At 46.9% G+C, this 18,086-nt stretch overlaps 1 pseudogene; it reads left to right on the forward strand.

Moving 5' to 3' along the window:
* The first annotated feature begins 1,159 nt into the window (after positions 1–1,159).
* LOC106635219 (NADH dehydrogenase [ubiquinone] 1 alpha subcomplex subunit 5-like) lies at positions 1,160–6,259 on the forward strand (annotated as a pseudogene).
* The last annotated feature ends 11,827 nt before the right edge of the window (positions 6,260–18,086 follow it).

An 18,086-nucleotide genomic window follows, 5' to 3' on the forward strand; every position in this document is an offset into this window, starting at 1 on the left:
GCTACATAAGTAATTGGTTGATTATCATTGTTGTTATTATTTTCTGAACCAAGAGAGACTATGGATATCAATCAAAGCAGACAAAAACCTAACACGCTGCGGGAGGTTCTGTGGAGGAGGCTGCAAGGCCTGTTGGGTAAAGGAGTGTCACCATCCACAGGCAGGTGGCTCACCAAGGGGATTACATCAGGCAGAAATTGCCATTAATAGCAGTTCCCTCTTGGGCCAGACACAAGCCTACAGAGCACGAGGAAGTGAGAAATTTTACTATTGCAGGAGTGAGAAATATTACTACTGGGCAGAATTCCATTTTTAGAACCTGGGAAGTTATTTTGAGGGTTGGTGTTTTCATTTTTTTTAATAGCCTCTGCACTCTAACAATACTCAGGGCAAGAACTGCTCTGAGGAGAAACCAGGGCACAGTGGGGAGCCCTGCCAGCCTCTGTGGTTGCTGGGCAACCCCTCACCACCAGCCGGGCTAGTGGAGAGCAAGAGTAGGCTCCACATCCACATACCCCTCCTCACAAGTGCCAGAACTCATTAGATAAGCCCCTCTCAAGGGTGTCTAGAGGAAGCAGCCTCATTTTCTTTTCAGCCTGGGCAGCTTGGAGTGAGGAAGGCAGGCCCTCAGGAAAGAGTATGCTGAACAGCTGCAGGCCAGCCTCACTTTTGACAGCTATGTCAGGTTCCTGTGGCTGCTGTCACAGATCGTCATGAATTTGGTGGCTTAAAACAACAGAAATGGATTCTCTCATAGTTCCAGAGGGCAGAGAAGTTCAAAATCAGTATCACTGGGCCAAAATCCAGTTTCAGTCAGGCTGCACGCCCTCTGGAGGTGTCGTGGGAGAATCTGTGCCTGGCCTCTTCCAGCTTCTGGTGGCTGCCAGCATTCCCTGGCTTGTGGCCACATCACTCCAGTCTCTGCCTCTGTGGTCACATGGCCTTCTCCTCTTCTGTTTTGACAAATCTCCCTCTGCCTCTCTCTTAAGGGTATCTGTGATTGCATTTAGGCCCTACTAGGATAGTCCAAAACTATCTGCCCATCTCAAGATCCTTAATCACATCTGCTATGACCTTTTTTTCCATATAAAGTAACATTCACTGATACCAAGGGATTAGGATCCAAAGTCTTTGGGGATTATGATTCAGCCTACTACCCATGCCGACATCTTCCTCTAACAAAGCAGACCAGCAACTCACCACTCCACCCCCTGGCATCCTGGCCCAGTCACTCTTCACCACCTGGCACCAGGTGGTACACCAGGCTCAGGATGACTGGGTACACGGCCCTGCCCCTGAGGCCCTACCCACCCTGGAGTTGTCTCTTACAGACCCACAAACAGGCCAAGCAAGGCTGGAGTTTCCTGGAGCAGCAGGGGTGTTTAGCTACACACTCAGGCTGTGGCAGCTCCCTTGAGGCCTCCAGTTACTGCCACAGAGGGAAATAGGGAGCTACAGACCAGAGGCCAGCACTGTAAAAATTTTCTTTAAAAAGATCTTTTTATTACACTATACAAATTCAATAAAGGAGTAGAAAAAATAGAAAATGCAAAGCCTGTGGAATTCTAGCCCCCAGGGATCATTATAAAATTTGTTGTGCAAGCAACCTTCCTTATAGACCTTTTTCTATTCAGATAGAACCATAGACTTACAGTTTGAAAAACCACAAATGGCATTATATACTATACATTCTGTTTTTCAACCGGGTTTTTTCAATAAATGGTTTATTCTGGGTGCCTTTCATGGCAGTACATAGAGCATTTCTTCCATCTTTTTAAAGGCTGCGGAGGATCCCCCCACTCTCGGCCATGTGATTGAACCACGATTAAGTTACCCTGCTGATGGGCATTTGAATTGTTCCTAGTTTTGTAGCTGAAACCAATGTAGTGAGATAATTTAGGGAGAGTAATATCTGACTAGTTCACATTGTTACAGGAGGCTCACACAGACAAGGAGGCATTTTTCTCTCACCTCCATATACCACCTCAACAGTACCTCAAAGCAGTCAAGCCTAGGATGAAGGAAGTCAGGGCTTCCCTTGCTCCCAAGAAGAATTAACAAAATGTTGTTCTCTGAGGCAGAGCCTTACTAGACAAAGAACCAGATGGTCTGCAAGGAGGAGGGACTCTGTCTTTGTGGAGAGGCTTCCACTGCAAGCACACAAACATCTCTTCTCAAACTGAGAGAATGTATTGCCTCCAGCATCAGAAAAGCCCAGAGGCTCAGTGGGATTCAGGTATGATTTGATCTAGAGGTTTACAACATCATCAGGCTTTAGCTCATTTATCTGTAATTCACTTGGCTCAGGCTTGCTCCGTAGATTAGCTTCATCCTCAAGCTCATTTTTATCCTTGCAGAAAAAGAACTAGAGCGGTTCAGATCACATATCTATCTATGACACCTGTAGGAAAAGAAGATCTCTGTCCTGATACTTCCAACAGAACTGCATTACAATGAGAACAGCTTAGGCCATGTGCCCGCCACCGAACCAACAGATGTGGTGGGAGGATAAAATATTCCGACAGAGTTAGTCTAGGTCACATGCTCCCCTCTGGAGCTGAGGTACAGATGGCTTTCCCAAAGTCAGAGGGATTTATTTTCCAACAACAAGTGAGCTGTTCGAGGAGGGGAAGTGGGGATTTATGAGAGTTTTTATTTGTTTGTTTGTTTGTTTAGACAAAGTTTTGCTCTTGTTGCAGGCTGGAGTGCAATGGCAGGATCTCAGCTCGTCGCAACCTCCAACTTCCAGAGTGAAGCGATTCTCCTGCCTCAGCCTCCTGAGTAGCTGGGATTACAGGCATGCGCCACCACGCCTGGCTAATTTTGTATTTTTAGTGGAGACGGGGTTTCTCCATGTTGGTCAGGCTGGTCTCAAACTCCTGACCTCAGGTGATCCGCCACCCTTGGCCTCCCAAAGTGCTGGGATTACAGGCATGAGCCACTGTGCCCAGCCTATGAGAGCTTTTAAGGGTGTATGGGCTTAGAGAGAAGTAAGTGAGTTTACTGGACTGTATAAACTCCACACCCCAGATGCCTGTAGAATCCCAAGGGGATTAAGACAAAACACTACCCTGTGGAGGAACAAATTCACACTGACTCCCCTAAAATGCACCATGAACTCCCTGATGTGTGGTGTTTATCCTTATTCTATAATAAATTCCTAGCAATGGAATTACTGAGTCAAAGGGCTTGCATATTTCAAACTTTAATAGATATTACAAAATTGCCCTCCAAAAATGTTTCTACCAATTTTTCCTTCCAACTATACAGCCTGTGAAAATGCCCATTAATCCACATCTTGTCAATACTAAATATTATTCATCTTTTAGCTGAACACAGTGACTCACGCCTGTAATCCCAACAGTTTTTGGGAAGCTGAGGTGGGCAGATCACTTAAGGTCAGGAGTTCTTGACCAGCCTGGCCAATATGATGAAACCCTGTCTCTACAAAAAATACAAAAAATTAGCCAGGTGTGGTGGCACATGCCTGTAATCTCAGCTACTCAGGAGGCTGAGCCAGGAGAACCACTTGAACCTGGGAGGCGGAGGTTGCAGTGAGCCGAGATTGTGCCACTGCACTCCAGCCTGGGTGACAGAAGGAGACTCTGTCTCAAAAAGAAAAAGAAGAAGAAGGAGAAGGAGAAGGAGAAGGAGGAGAAGGAGAAGAAGAAGAAGAAGAAGAAGAAGAAGAAGAAGAAGAAGAAGAAGAAGAAGAAGAAGAAGAAGAAGAAGAAGAAGAAGAAGAAAAAAATATATATATGTATATATATATTTCATCTTTTTAATGTTTGCCATCCTGATAGATTTAATTTGATTTTTTTAAACTATGGGGGAGGGTGAACATCTTTTCATACATATAGTAGCTAATTATAATACTTTTTCTATGGATTACTTGCTCCTGGCTTTTTTTTCATTTTTCTGTTGGGTTGTTTATCTTTTTCTTGTTGATGTGGAAAAGCTCTTTGTAGCTTAGAGATACAAACCCTTTGTTTTATCTGTTGCAAGTATTTTCCCCAGCTTGTTCTTTGTGCTTTGACTTTGTATATAGAGCTTTTGTTGTCCAGAATGTTACAAATTTCATGTAGTTAAATGTATTAGGCTTTTCTGAGTTTCTTCTTAGAAAGGTCTTCCCCACTCTAAAATAAAAAAACATAGTCACTCCTGTTTTCTTTCATGTCTTCTGTGGTTTCTTTTTATATTGAAACATTTTATCTCTCTGGAATTTATTTTATTATATTATAGATGTGAGGCAGGGATGCCTTAGCTGTTTTTTGTTGTTGTTTTTTTTTTTTAAACAGCCGCTTACGATGTAGGGACTTTTTTTTTTTTTTTTTTTTTGAGACAAAGTCTCACTCTTTCACACAGGCTGGAGTCCACTGCAACCTCTGCTCCCCCGGGTTCAAGTGATTCTCCTGCCTCAGCCTCCTGAGTAGATGGGATTACAGGCACCTGCCACCACGTCTGGGTAATTTTTGTATTTTTAGTAGAGATGGCGTTTCACCATGTTGGCCAGGCTGGTCTCGAATCCCTGACCTCAGATGATCCACCGCCTCGGCCTCCCAAAGTGCTAGGATTACAAGTGTGAGCCACGGCGCCCAGCCGGATGTAGGGACTTTTAAGATTCCAGATCCTCTGCAACTTTCCTGTGGTTCTGATTTTTGTTAACATCTTGTTTCCAGGGAGCGATGAGAAGGAACTAGAAGGAAGGCTGGTGCTTCTCTTCAAGTCCAGGGACAGCCAGGAAAGGAGGACCCAGTGAGAGTGGGACATACTTCTCAGACGATGTTAGAAGGATGAATGCAGGGCCTAGAAGAGGGGAAACAGGCTGAGCCTCTGCAGCAAAGAAGAAGGGAGGCAGGAAGAGTGGCTCTTCTCTTAGGAAGAGTCCAGAGAACAAGAGAGAAAGACCCTAGTAGCGGCCGTCGCACCCCATGGACCCGATACCAGGGAGCATTCTGTTCTTTACTGTCTGCATTCCAATCTTCCAGCCTAACTGGGTGGGCTCATTAGTATGTGTTCCACAAGTTTTTTTTTTTTTTTTTTTGAGACGGAGTTTCACTCTTGATGCCCAGGCTGGAGTTCAATGGCATGATTTTGGCTCACTGCAACCTCTGCCTCCCAGGTTTAAGCAATTCTCCTGCCTTGGCCTCCCAGGTAGCTGGGATTACAGGCGCGAGCCCCCATGCCCAGCTAATTTTTGTATTTTTAGTAGAGACGGGGTTTTGCCACATTGGCCAGGCTGGTATTGAATCCCTGACCTGAGGTGATCCACCTGCCTCGACCACCCAAATGGCATCACAGGCATCAGCCACTGCGCCTGGCCGTTCCTCAAGTATTTTTGTGCCCCTACTCTGAGCCCAAGAAAGCATCACTGCATCCTGGTCTAGTCATAATGGAAGTTGGGACTAATGGCTCTTAGACAAGAAGACTGCTGTGGGGAATCTGCTGTGCTGCAAGAGGCAGGAATTTATCGTTTTTTTTGTTTTTTGTTTTTTGTTTTTTTTTTTGAGACAGAGTCTCACTCTGTTGCCCAGGCTGGAGTGCAGCTCACTGCAACCTCTGCCTCCTGGCTTCAAGTGATTCTCCTGCCTCAGCCTCCTGAGTAGCTGGGACTACAGGCACCCACCACCACACATGGCTAATTTTTGTATTTTTAGTAGAGACAGGGTTTCACCATATTGGCCAGGCTGGTCTTGAACTCCTGACCTGGTGATCCACCCGCCTCAGCCTCCCAAAGTGCTGGGATTACAGGCGTGAGCCACCACGCCCGGCAGGAATTCATCATTTTAGAAAGACTTCCTTCAAACATGGCATTTAAAATTTCGTTCTTCAGATCTGAAAAAGTAATCTTCTGGCTCTGTTAGATAAAAGAAAATGGGTGGGCTCATTGGTGCTGTCATGGCAGTGTGCTGAAGAAGAACCCTGGCCTTGTGAGACTGGATGTATGCAAGAGTCCACTGGAGAGGCTGAGAATATCGCATGCAAAGATTCTTGATGTTCTTGAGCAAAACCCTAAAAATGCAACATACAGAAAGCACACAGAACAGTTTACAAATGAGAAGCTGGTTAAAATGGTTAAATGGTTAAAGCAGAACCAGATGTTAAAAAATAAGAAGACTGACTTCAAGGTGGCCAAATAGAAGAGGTGATTCTTCAGGCTAAAAATGAATGAAGTCTGGTGAAAAAAATAATGCAGTGGAAACCAGGAGACCTCTTAGCTGAAGAGCCTCCTGCCAATCAGTGGAAATGGTCAATATAATCATTAAATGACTTTGGTGGGTTGATGGGAAACTGGCGTAATTAAGTGTTCTGGTATATTAAAAGTACCTCCATATTATTGACATTTTACAATCAAGAAAACCAATACAGAAAATATTTAGTTGTTAAAATTAGTGGTTACAGCAACACAATCTTGTGAATCAATTTTTGATTTGTAAATTATTCCCGCAAATTATTTCAAAGATGATATTTCTTTGAACATAAAGCTTGTGGGAAGATTTGAAAATTAATTAGAAAAATTCCTACAGATCGTCAATGCAGAGGCCAAAATCAACAAAGTGGTTTCTTTAGTAGTATCTTCAATATATCATTTAATTTTTTATTATCCTGACAAAGAAAGGGCCCTTAATTATTATTGTCTAAACAAATTGGTAAGTCACAGTTTGAAGTAAATTAGTAAGAGTGGATATTTTCAAATGTGATAAAATAGCACAAGTGGCTAGTGATAAAATTGGAAGTTACAGTTAACCTGGTTGGCTGTGATCTTACGTATAAAAGGAAAATTTAAATATATTATGAGATACTGATTACAAAAATCCATAGTAAATGTCATTTTATTTTAGTTTTTATTTGAATTATTGTTCCATTTATTCTGTTTTCATATAGTCTTAATTTTATCACATTTTGTTGTTACTCTATTACTTTTGGAAACCATCAAATTAGAATTCACTGTACAGTTGAAGAAATTGATTTAGTACTTGAAAGAAATATTTCTTGCACATAGGTAGTTGGAAAATTTTTCCTTGGGTTGCCTTTAGGGAAGTTGGCTTTCTGGCCCTTGGCCTTTAATTTTCTTCATCAACCCAACTACATCAGAAAAGAATTCTCATAAAAGAAGAGACATTAAGAGTTCTCAAAGTTTATCTGGCATATGGATAGGCTTATATTCAAAACATCTTAGTCATGTGGCTATAAATTCAAAGTAGAATCACGAAGTAGTTTTAAGTTTCTGATATGAGCATAGGTGGGTATGAAAACAAGACAAATGCTGTTCAAGGAAAAAAGTTGGCAAGCTTAAGTTTAAACAAAAGTAAAATTACTTTTCACGTGTTCTCACCTTTTCTTCCAACCTCCCTATCATTTCTAAATACCTGTTTCAATTGAACTTGGTCTCTCTTTCCTTCATAGATAGTACTTTTGTGGGTTGTGTGCACGTGTGCATGCACACATTTGCATATATTTGTGTATTTTGCTGTCTTGTGGAGAAACGAAATCTTTCAGAATGAGAAAAAAATGTATTTCTTCTTTTTTCCAGTATATTTCTTCCCTCATAGACCTGTAACATAAATGCTAGCTAAATATTAAAGTGGATTGAGTTACTTCCTTTAAAAAAAAAAAAAAGGGCTCTATAATTAACTGTCAGGCCCGCTGGTGCCTTTCCTGGGAGGGGCTCAGCACTTCTGGCTGGGTTGCCTGTGGAAGGTCACCATTGTCAGCAGCCATCCCAGCCCCCATAGCAAGGACTGGCCATCCAGGGCTCACAAAGCAGTCAATCCCAGCAGCTTCCACAATAACATGTGTATATCTCTGTCGCTATACGTCCACATTGTTCTGGAATCATCTTTTGGGCCATCTTCCCTACTTGAAGACACTGTCATGCATCTTGGTGTGGTAGGTGCTCCGCAAAGTGCTAAATGAATGAGCGAGTCAGTGACAGTAGAGGGCAGGGTGTAGTGCTGGGGATGCAGGGCTGTTCCAGGCTGAGCCTAGCTGGGGACCATGTGGGAGCAGAGGCCCAGGCCAGAGCTCAGCCTGTAGGAGGGCACAGACCCTGACAGCTGTATAGGGAGTTTTCCAAGAGCAGAGGCTTTGGATATAGGGTTGGCTGAGAAATTACCATCGTCACCTGGTCCCATGCCCATAACCCTCTATCCCCTGGGTGGGTGATCTCTAGTGGGCAGCCCCCGATGATGAATGGCAGCCCTCCCACTCTCAGAAGCCCCAATAATTGCAGGCCCTGTGGGTCACTCACCTGCCTGGCATTCCCTGAGCCCTTCCCTGCTGACTCACCGTAGTCCTGGCTGGTCCAAGCTTCCCGCCAGCGGCCCAGCCAAGGCCAGAGGAGAGGGAGGTAGGAGGCCAAGGAGACTGCATCAGGACCCAGGAATGCTCTGCTGGGTGGGAGGCAGGGGGAATAACTTCCACCACTCTGAAGGGGTGACCAGGAAGTGGACTGTCTAATGACTGATGGATGCCTCTGTCCCTTAGTCACAGCCAGGCCCTCACCAACCCCCATTCAGAGAACAAGGTCTCCCCAGGCCCTGACCCCCTGCTGAGTCAAAGCACCATCCATGGCCTGTGACGGCCCATGCTTGCCTGCCACTGTACTGGTCGTGTGTGATTGCCTGTGATATGTGTTATGCGCCAAAGGGTGTGGTTGAATGTGATTGTGGTTGTGTAGAGTGGTACAAGTCTGCGTGTGACTGCATGTGACTCAGAATCCCTGTGTGTAACAATGTCCAGCTGTGATTGAGTACAGATGGAAGACTGAATGTGATTGCACCTGGTGCCTTATGGTTTTGTGTGATTGTATGTCATGGTGTGTTAGGCATGATCACCTGTGGTTATGTGTGTTCTAGTGCTTGTGTGGTGCTGAGTGTGATGAAGCATGCCTGCAGGTGCATGTGGCTGTGGGTGGCTGGGTGTGGCTGGGTGGGGCTGTGTATGATTCTTCAGGACCATGCACACACATGTCATCCCCCACAGAACATAGGCTGCAGACCCCCAATCTTCTTGGCACAGGCACAGGCCCAAGAAGGTCAGGGGTCTGCAACCTACGTCCTGTGGTGGGTGACAGGTGTGTGCGTGCCTGCTGTGCACATCCTCCTTTGCTAGGTTCTGCCCCTGAGGAGCCCGGACTGCTCCCATTTATGAAAGGAGGTAGCGCCAGGCTGCACGGTGCTGTTCCCCGCCGTTACCGACCATGTTTAGAGTGTTTTCTTGGAAGCCAGGCTGGGCTTCGGGGGAATGCCAGCCCGTCTGAGCCCTCGCAACAGCTGACTCCCAGGCTAACAAAGTCTCAGCTCCACCCTGACCCAGACCCAGGCTGCCTTCCACCCTGCAGGAGCACAGCCAGCATCTCCCAGCCCTGGCCACCTGCTTCCACCCTCCCCAAACCTCATCTGGGTGCAAAAGGAACACAGGAACCCAGCTCTGCTTCTTTTCCAACCCTGAAGACATGCTTTGTAAGGGCTTTACCACTGACTCCTTGAGGGAAATCAGATGTGATAACAAAAACATCCCTGGAAGAAACTGACAGTTTCAGATGTTTACAGGCTCTTACAGGCCTGGCCCTGGGCTACTGCCTCTGGGCTTCTGTCCACTTTTCTACCTGAGGAGAGAGGGTGAACTTCCAGTCTGGCTGCCCCCAGTCCCAGGCCAGGTGACCCCACCCACGCAGTACCCTAGCTTCTTGCTGCCACCACCCCCTCCCACAGCTGAGGAAGGCCTCTGCCTCTCTGAGGAGACTCCAACTCTCAGGGCCAGGGTCCAGCCCAGAAGTGACAGGAAGGATCCCTCTGGCTTATTTCCTGCAGATCAAAGTTGGGCAACAGCTGCCCAGATGTGTAAGCCTCAAACTGCTTCTGTCCCTGCCGGGAAAGAATACACTGAGGGTCTGGACCATCTGCCCCAGCTGGTTCTGGGCCAGGCTGGGGGTGAGGGATGTGGGACGGAGTTGGTAGGAGGCTGGAGCCAAGTTCTGGAAGGAAGGGTGGTGGGAAGGAAGACACTGTGGGTGGGAATCAGAGCAGCCTGTATGAAGAACCGGGCTAGGGCCAAGGCAGACACGCTCCACTACCGACACCAGGGGGCCCACAGACTTGGGTGGGAGGGAGTGTCACAGAGAGGCAATCCTGGATCAGTGGCTCAGGTCACCGAAACTCTGGTCCTAACTTTGCCGCCTAGCAGCTATGTGACCAGAGAAAACCGCTTTCCCTCTCTGGGCTTTGGTTTATCCACCTTGAAGACTGAAAAATGGTGGAAATGAAGTATGTAAAGTGCAGAGCCCAGTGGCACAAGTAGGTGCTCAATAGATACAACTCACCTGCATCCTAAAGACAGTTGTTGACCCCAAGCCTAAGGCCCTTCCCGGCCCAGAAGCTCTATGTCTCTGAAAGAATCAGGCTTCTATTCCCACATTAGAAGGGACAGGGCCCAGCTGGGCACAGTGGCTCACGCCTGTAATCCCAGCACTTTGGGAGGCCAAGGGGGGGGTGGATCGCAAGGTCAGGAGATCGAGACCACCCTGGCTAACACAGTGAAACCCCGTCTCTACTAAAAATACAAAAAATTAGTGGGGCGTGGTGGCAGGTGCCCGTAGTCCCAGCTACTCGGGAGGCTGAGGCAGGAGAATGGTGTGAACCCGGGAGGTGGAGCTTGCAGTGAGCCGAGATCGCGCCACTGCACTCCACTCTGCTTTGGGGGTAGGGGTGTGAGGGGAGCTGAACAGAAAGAATGGAAGAAAGCCTGGAGCAGCCAGGATTGGGAGGGTGGGTGGGCATGGCGGCAGGGCCGAGGCGCTTCCACTGGCAGGATCTGGACTCGGGGACCTGCCAAGACTCTTACTGCTCCTCCCAGCTGTCACCTAACTTGCCCATCCAACCCATGCCTGCTCCCTTCTCCCCACCAACCATCACTTGTACCCTGAGGCTGTAGCTCTGAACTCAATTACATCATTCTAGGGGGTGCAATGGCTCAACACTTACAGAGCAGCCAAGCTAAAGCCAACATCCTAAGCTCAACAAGCTAAGCACCAGAGGCTGAAAACATTGGTAAGATGGGTTCTTATCTTCCAAGAACTTTTAATTAAAATGATAATAACACCTGTTGATCGTTCCAGTTAATACCACTTAGCAAATTCAACTGCCTTCAAGATCCAGCCACGTGATAAAAGTGACCGCAGCAGCATGGTGGAAGCAACAGGGCAGGTGCAGACTGAGGACAAGCTGTGAGCCAACATTTCAAAGTGGGCCAAAGTAAAGACAGCTGCTTCTGCTGCCTTCTGTGACATTTCCTGAGTTCTTACTAAGTGCCAGGCATTCTTTCACTTAATTCTCTCCAGAAATCTATGAGATAGAGATTAGCATTGTAGGATTCAGACTCTAGCTCCTAGAGCTCTGGAGTGACTCCATGTCCATGCCTTTCTGTGACCCCCAGCCCTCAAATAGGGCAGGACCTGTGAGTAGCTCCTAAACAAGGAAATATGGCAAAGGGAATGGGACGTCACTTCTATGATTATGTTATATTATAAAAAACGTGGGCTCGCAAGGATGACATGCAAATTCATGAAGCATTCCATAAAAGACGGGGGCTTGGCCAGGCATGGTGGCTCACACCTATAATCCCAGCACTTTGGGAGGCCAAGGCGGGCGGATAACCTGAGGTCAGGAGTTCAAGACCAGCCTGGCCAACATGGTGAAACCCCATCTCTACTAAAAATACAAAAATTAGCTGGGCATGGTGGTGCGTACCTGTAATCCCAGCTACTCAGGAGGCTGAGACAGGAGAATCACTTGAACCTGGGAGGCGGAGGTTGCAGTGAGCCGAGATCGTGCCACTGCACTCCAGCCTGGGCAACAAAGAGAAAAACTCCGTCTCAAAAAAGAAAAAAAAAAAAAAAAAAAAAAAAAGACCTGGGCTTACTAGCAGACTGGTGCTAGACATTTTCTTCCTTGCTGAATTTGAAGAAGTGTGTGCCATGATCTGAAGGGGCATACAGAGAGGCTTTGTGGTAAGGAATTACAGGCAGCCTCTAGGACCTGAGAGCAGCCCCCGACCAACAGTTACCACAAAGATTTTAGTTCTACAACCACAAGGAGATGAATTCTGCTAACAACCTTCATAAGCCTGGAAGTGGATCCATCCCCACTTGAGCATCCAGATGAAGAACCCAGCCCTGGCTGACACCTTCACTGCAGCCCTGGAGAGGACCCAGCTAAGCCTAAAAAATGTGCACTGTTATAAACCCGTAAGTTTGTGATAATTTATTATGAAGCAATAGAAAACTAAGGTAAGTACTATCTCCATCTTACAGATGAGAAACCTAAAGCTCAGAGACTTTGACCACAGGCACACACTTAGCATGAGGCACAGCAGGGGCAGAGCCCAGTCTCCAGACTCAGCAGGCTGGTTTTCTCTTTAGGACCCCAGCTGCAGAGCTGGTCATTGTTCTCTCAGTGGCCACCTAGATACAGGAAGAGCAACCTGCATAGTATTGATTGAAATACCTTATTTTCCATTTTAATTTAACAAACATTTGTTGAGCCCTCTCTGTGCGCCCAGCACTGTGCCAGGTGCAAGGGATTCCAGGTTGTGGCGGGTACAGTGGTGGACGTGGACAACAGATAAGCCATGTCAGTGTGATAAGGGTTACAGCATGAGGAGAGACGGGATGTGCTGGGAGCATGCGATGGGCAGCCAGCCTCCGCCAGGTGCCAGGGAGAGCCTCCCACAGGAAGTGATACACAGATCCCTTGGGGTGGGCCTGGTGGTGAGCCAGCCTCTCTGAATTGCAAGTGAGTGAGTAGGTGAGTGGGTGGGTTTTACTGGCGAAGGGTCCCCAGAGAAGAGGACTCTTCCAGCAATGTGAAATCACCCTGCTTCCGTGCACTGGCTTCCAGGACACCTATCTCAAGGACCCAGGGCCTCTATGACTGCCCTATGACGCCTAAGAACTCAGATCCCAGTGAGCACCACTTCCCGGATGCATCAGCGTGGCTGGGGTGGAGAAGCAGTTGTTTGGCTGTGACTCTCCTCTTCTAAACATCCCCAGACATCTGGCAGGGGAAGCACTGTAGGTTGGGGTGGGAGGCAAAGCAGGGAAATAGGGGGTACATGGATGAGGGTATGAGCAGAGCCAGAAAAAAGAGCAGGAATTAGAAAGGGGCACCCCCTCCTATAGCCCAGCTGCAGTCTGTAGTGACTTGGCAGACCCAGGAGTCCTTGCTGATCAACTGGCTGGATGGTATGGATAATGCAGGGTCCCAGGAGGAAGCCGTCAACATACTCAAACTGGGGGATTTGAGAAGTATTCAATAAGGAGACTATTGTCAAAGGTCTTGGAAAAGGATTGCAGGAACCTGGACCAAGAGCATCAGGCTTTCCTGCTGCTGGACCTGATGACCCCAGGGGAGGTCACCGGACCTGCAGAGCTCTGGAGCTGAGTAGATAGGGCTGCCTGGCAGCAGCTGTGGCCTCATGGAGGGATGCAGCCAGGCTGTGGCTGCCCCGCAGGAGGTTAAGTGCCCTGACCTCAGTCTCCTCTCTGCCTCCCATAAGCTATCGGCGCTCCCCAGTGACCAAGGCAGAGGGTAAAGGCACCCATAGACGTAGTTCCCACAGTCCTAGGGGGCAGAGCAAGGTGGAGAAAGTTGGCAGGCAGACTGGAAAAAGGCACCCAATCCTGACTCATTTTCCTTCTCTGTACAAGAGTGTTGATGAGCATGCTTATGTTTTGCTTGTTCCAAATTTGAAAAGCAATCATGTATCTAAGGGTCCCAGCCTGGAGTCTGGCAGGCACAGGCTGGTTGCCAGCATTTGGTTTCCAAGAGTCAGCAACAAGAACACAAAATCGGGGCCACTGAGAAGTCAGTCACCAGCCCCAGAAGCCCTGGGCAGCAGAACAATCACTGACAAGAGGTTGGCTCAGGAGGTCTTAGAGTCCTTGCCAGGAATGGAACCCAGAAACCCTTTCTCCACACACTCACTCACACCCCAATCCTGCAGCTGTGGGAGGCTGGAGAGCAGCAGCAGCAGGCCTGTAGGCAGCGCAGCGTCGGCCCTCAGGGTGGCAGAGGGGCAGGCAGCTAGACCAGGAGGCCCAGCTCTGCCTAGAATCGTGGGCCCAGCTGGTAGGAAACTGGGCAGTGCTGAGTTCACTTCCCCCAGTGTGGGGATCCTCCTATGCACCCTAGACAGTAGCATCTAGGTGGGAGGAAGCTCACGGCCCCACTGGGCTCCAGGGCAGCTGGGAAGCCTGATTATTAGCAAGTAGCCGCCTGGCCCTGGATGTCCCCAGCCTAGGGCCCGAACAACCCAAGCCCTCAGAACCTCTCCAGGCCCAGCCCCACCTTCTGCCCACCTGTGATATTTATTCCCCTTCAGCGCCCATAACAAAGGCCCCTGGTAAGACCCGCAGCCCTCTGCCCTTTTCTTTATCACTGGCATCACAAGTTCACAGGAAGAGGGTTTTCAAAGCAACAGAGTCAAGATTGCACTGCGGTCAATGTTTTTCAAAAGAAAAGAAACCAAAATGGATCAAAGAACTGCAGGTGCAGCAGATTAAGACCCTGCCTGTGACCTGTGCCGGGAAATGGGCCAGGGAAGGGTGCGAATGCCTTGGGGTTGGGGCAGCCCCTTCCACTGATTTACTGCTTTTCCAGCTCTCCAGGGCAAGGGCAGGGGAAGGGTCAGAGAGGTGAAGACCATGGCGTGTGAGAAGACTCAAATGTTTGGGAGCCAAACCATCGGGAGGCATCTTCACTCACCCAAAATGCCCCATGCTATGAAAGGAGGGCCAAGCATACAGGATCAGGGCTCAGTCAGAGGCCCACGGGGAGCACCTGCTTCCCTGGTGGTCAGCTCCTCATCCTTTTCCTTGTTCCGATCCTCTGCCCAGGGAGGCCCTCTGCAATAAATCCGTCCAGCCCCCCTCCCCCCTGGGCTGCCAGAACTCTCTGTGGCTCTCATCTGCACCCGGAGAAACAGGCTCTGAACTGTTCACCCACCTCGGGTTTGCACTGAAATCCAGCCTCCATGCTGGATTGGTAAATTGAGCTTTTCTAAGCAACAATCTGTCTGTTTCTTACAGATTGACTGTAAGCTCCAGGACTAAAGTGCTTCCTAGAGCTTAAAATGAGAAACATGAAGTTCCTATACCTCCTACGAGACAATGATTAAATTTCTCCAGCTGCTTGTAAGAAAGTTATTTGGCCTGGCATGGTGGCTCACACCTGTAATCCCAGCACTTTGGGAAGCTTAGGTGGATAATTTGAGCTCAGGAGTTCGAGGCCAGCCTGGCCAACATGGTGAAACCCCATGTCTACTAAAAATACAAAAATTAGCCAGGTGTGGTGGCACATGCCTGTAATCCCAGCTACTTGGGAGGCTGAGGCAGGAGAATCGCTTGAACCTGGGAGGTGGAGGCACCACTGCACTCCAGCCCGGGCAACAGAATGAGACTAAAATAAATAAATAAATAAATAAATAAATAAATAAATAAATAAAAGGTTATCTAATGCATTTAGTATGGGTTATAAAGTTTTTTGTTTTACTGCTCTTATTTTCCTTTTGCTTCATTTTTTTTCTGGTTTCTTTTTAATTTACTTTATCTTGTTATGTTGAATGAATTTTTAAACTCTTTTTCTAAGTTGTGAAATGCAACAAATATTTGGAAAAGCATAGGGAATTATAGAATGAACATCTTTGTACCCACCAACCAGCTTTACCCATTCTTTTTTTTTTTTTTCTTGAGACAGGGTCTTTGTCTGTTGCCCAGGCTGGAGTGCAGTGGCACAATCATAGCTCACTGCAGCCTCAAACTCCTGGGCTCAAGCAATCCCTCTACCTCAGCCTCCTGAGTAAACCACACTTGGCTAATTTTTACATTTTTTGGAAAAGTCAGGTCTCACCATGTTGCCCAGGCTGGCCTGGGACTCCAGCTCAAGCAATCCTCCCACCTTGGCCTCCCAAAGTGTTGGGACTACAGGTGTGAGCCACTGCACCAGCCCAGCTTTAGCAGTTCTTAACATGTTGCCATATTTGCTTCAATTTCTTCTTTTTTTTATTGTAGTAAAATATGCTGACATAAAATTGACCATTTTCACCATTTCAATTTCTTTTTGAAACATAATATTGGAAATACAGTTAAAGGGCCCTATAACCTCTGTCCCATTCTCTTCTCTCCTTCCCTTGAGATAATTACTATTCTAAATTTGATTCTTCTATAAAACTGATTACATGTACATTGTAAAATAACCCATTGTACAGTAAAGAAAGGTATAAAGCACAAAGATAAAATTCTCCTGTTACCCCCAGCATGAAACTCACTCCCTCTGAAGAAACCACTGTCAAAGCTTCCTATAAATCTTTCCAGGTATTGTTGTTTTATATTTAGGAATTATATCGACTTGTTTTCTTTCTTAACACAAATGGAATTATGTTATCCATACTGCTCTCCAGCTTGCCTTTTGTTTCCTATTATCAGTGCTCCTTGGACATTTCTCCATGTGAATGCTACTGAATCTTATTCTTTTGAACAGCTGCATGGAATTCTACTTGATTTAATGTTTCCATGGATGGAGATTTAGGTGGTTTCCAGTTACTTTGCTATTTTAAACAAGCGTACACTGAACATTCTTTTTTTTTTTTTTTTTTTTTTTTGAGATGGAGTCTTGCTCTGTCGCCCAGACTGGAGTGAAATGGTGTGATCTTGGCTCACTGCAACCTCCACCTCCCGAGTTCAAGCAATTCTCCTGCCTCAGCCTCCCAAGTAGCTGGGATTACAGGCATGCGCCACCACAGCCAACTAATTTTTGTATTTTTAGTAGAGATGGGGTTTCACCATGTTGGCAAGGCTAGTCTCGAACTCCTGACCTAAGGTGATCCACCCGCCTCAGCCTCCCAAAGGTCTGAGATTACAGGCATGAGCAACCGCACCCGGCCTGAACATTTTTGACAGAGTTTTTGCTCACTTGTGGGAATACTGTGTATCTGTAGAATAAATACCTAGAAGAGGAATTCCTGGATAAAAGGGTACGGAACATTTGACACCTCAGAAGCTATTGCCAAATCTAAAAATGATCAACTTAAACACCTACTGACAATGTCTGAGAGTTCCTGCCTCCCCACATCTTCAAGAACATGGCTTTTCACACCACTGGCCTTTTTTTTTTTATCTTCTGTGAACTGTCTGCCCCTATGCCTTTCCTCTAGCCTTTCCTGTGTTTATTTTTCACATGTAACTCTTTGATCCATCTGGAATTAATTTGGGATGCAGCATGAGATAGATGTTCTTTTCAATGAACATTTATTCATGTTTCCCACTCTGTAAATGATTGAATTAAGTGCCAAGACAAAGGGAAATGCAGATCTCTCTCCATTCTTAACAGGCCAGAGGCTACCTCATTTTGCCTCCCTACTTAGAACTAGCCCACCCGAGGCTCAAGGTTAAGAAATGGAACATTGGCTGGGCGTGGTGGCTCACGTCTGTAATCCCAGCACTTTGAGAGGCCAAGGTGGGTGGATCACTTGAGGTTAGGAGTTCAAGACAAGCCTGGTCAATGTAGTGAAACCCCGTCTCTACTAAAAATACAAAAATTAGCTAGGCGTGATGGCAGGTGCCTGTAATCCCAGCTACTTGGGAGGCTGAGGCAGGAGAATTGCTTGAACCCTGGAGGAACAGGTTGCAGTGAGCCGACATCGTGCCACTGCACTCTGGCCTGGGTGACAAAGCAAGACTCCATCTCAAAAACAAACAAACAAACAAAAAAGAAAAGAAAAGAAATAAATAAAATATTGTCTCTGCCCACCCCATTTTCATAATGGATGGGCTGGACACAGCTGCTCTGCAATATCCAGTCAGTTAGTTGTTCAACAAATATGCAGCAGCAGATCCCATCACTGGGATTTGGGTTTTTTTCCCCCTAGGAGAAGTGTATTGCATATGTGGGGAGTGAGACACATAGATGTTTGGTGGCCAGAGGAGTGACTCTAGCAGATTGCTAACAGTCTATGAAAATCCATTCTCCTTTCTTCTTCTTCTTCTTTTTTTTTTTTTTTTTTTTTTTTTTTTTTTTGAGGCAGGGTCT

The sequence above is a fragment of the Pan paniscus genome, chromosome 1, assembly GCF_029289425.2.
Source record: "Pan paniscus chromosome 1, NHGRI_mPanPan1-v2.0_pri, whole genome shotgun sequence".
In the NCBI taxonomy this organism is placed as follows: domain Eukaryota; kingdom Metazoa; phylum Chordata; class Mammalia; order Primates; family Hominidae; genus Pan; species Pan paniscus.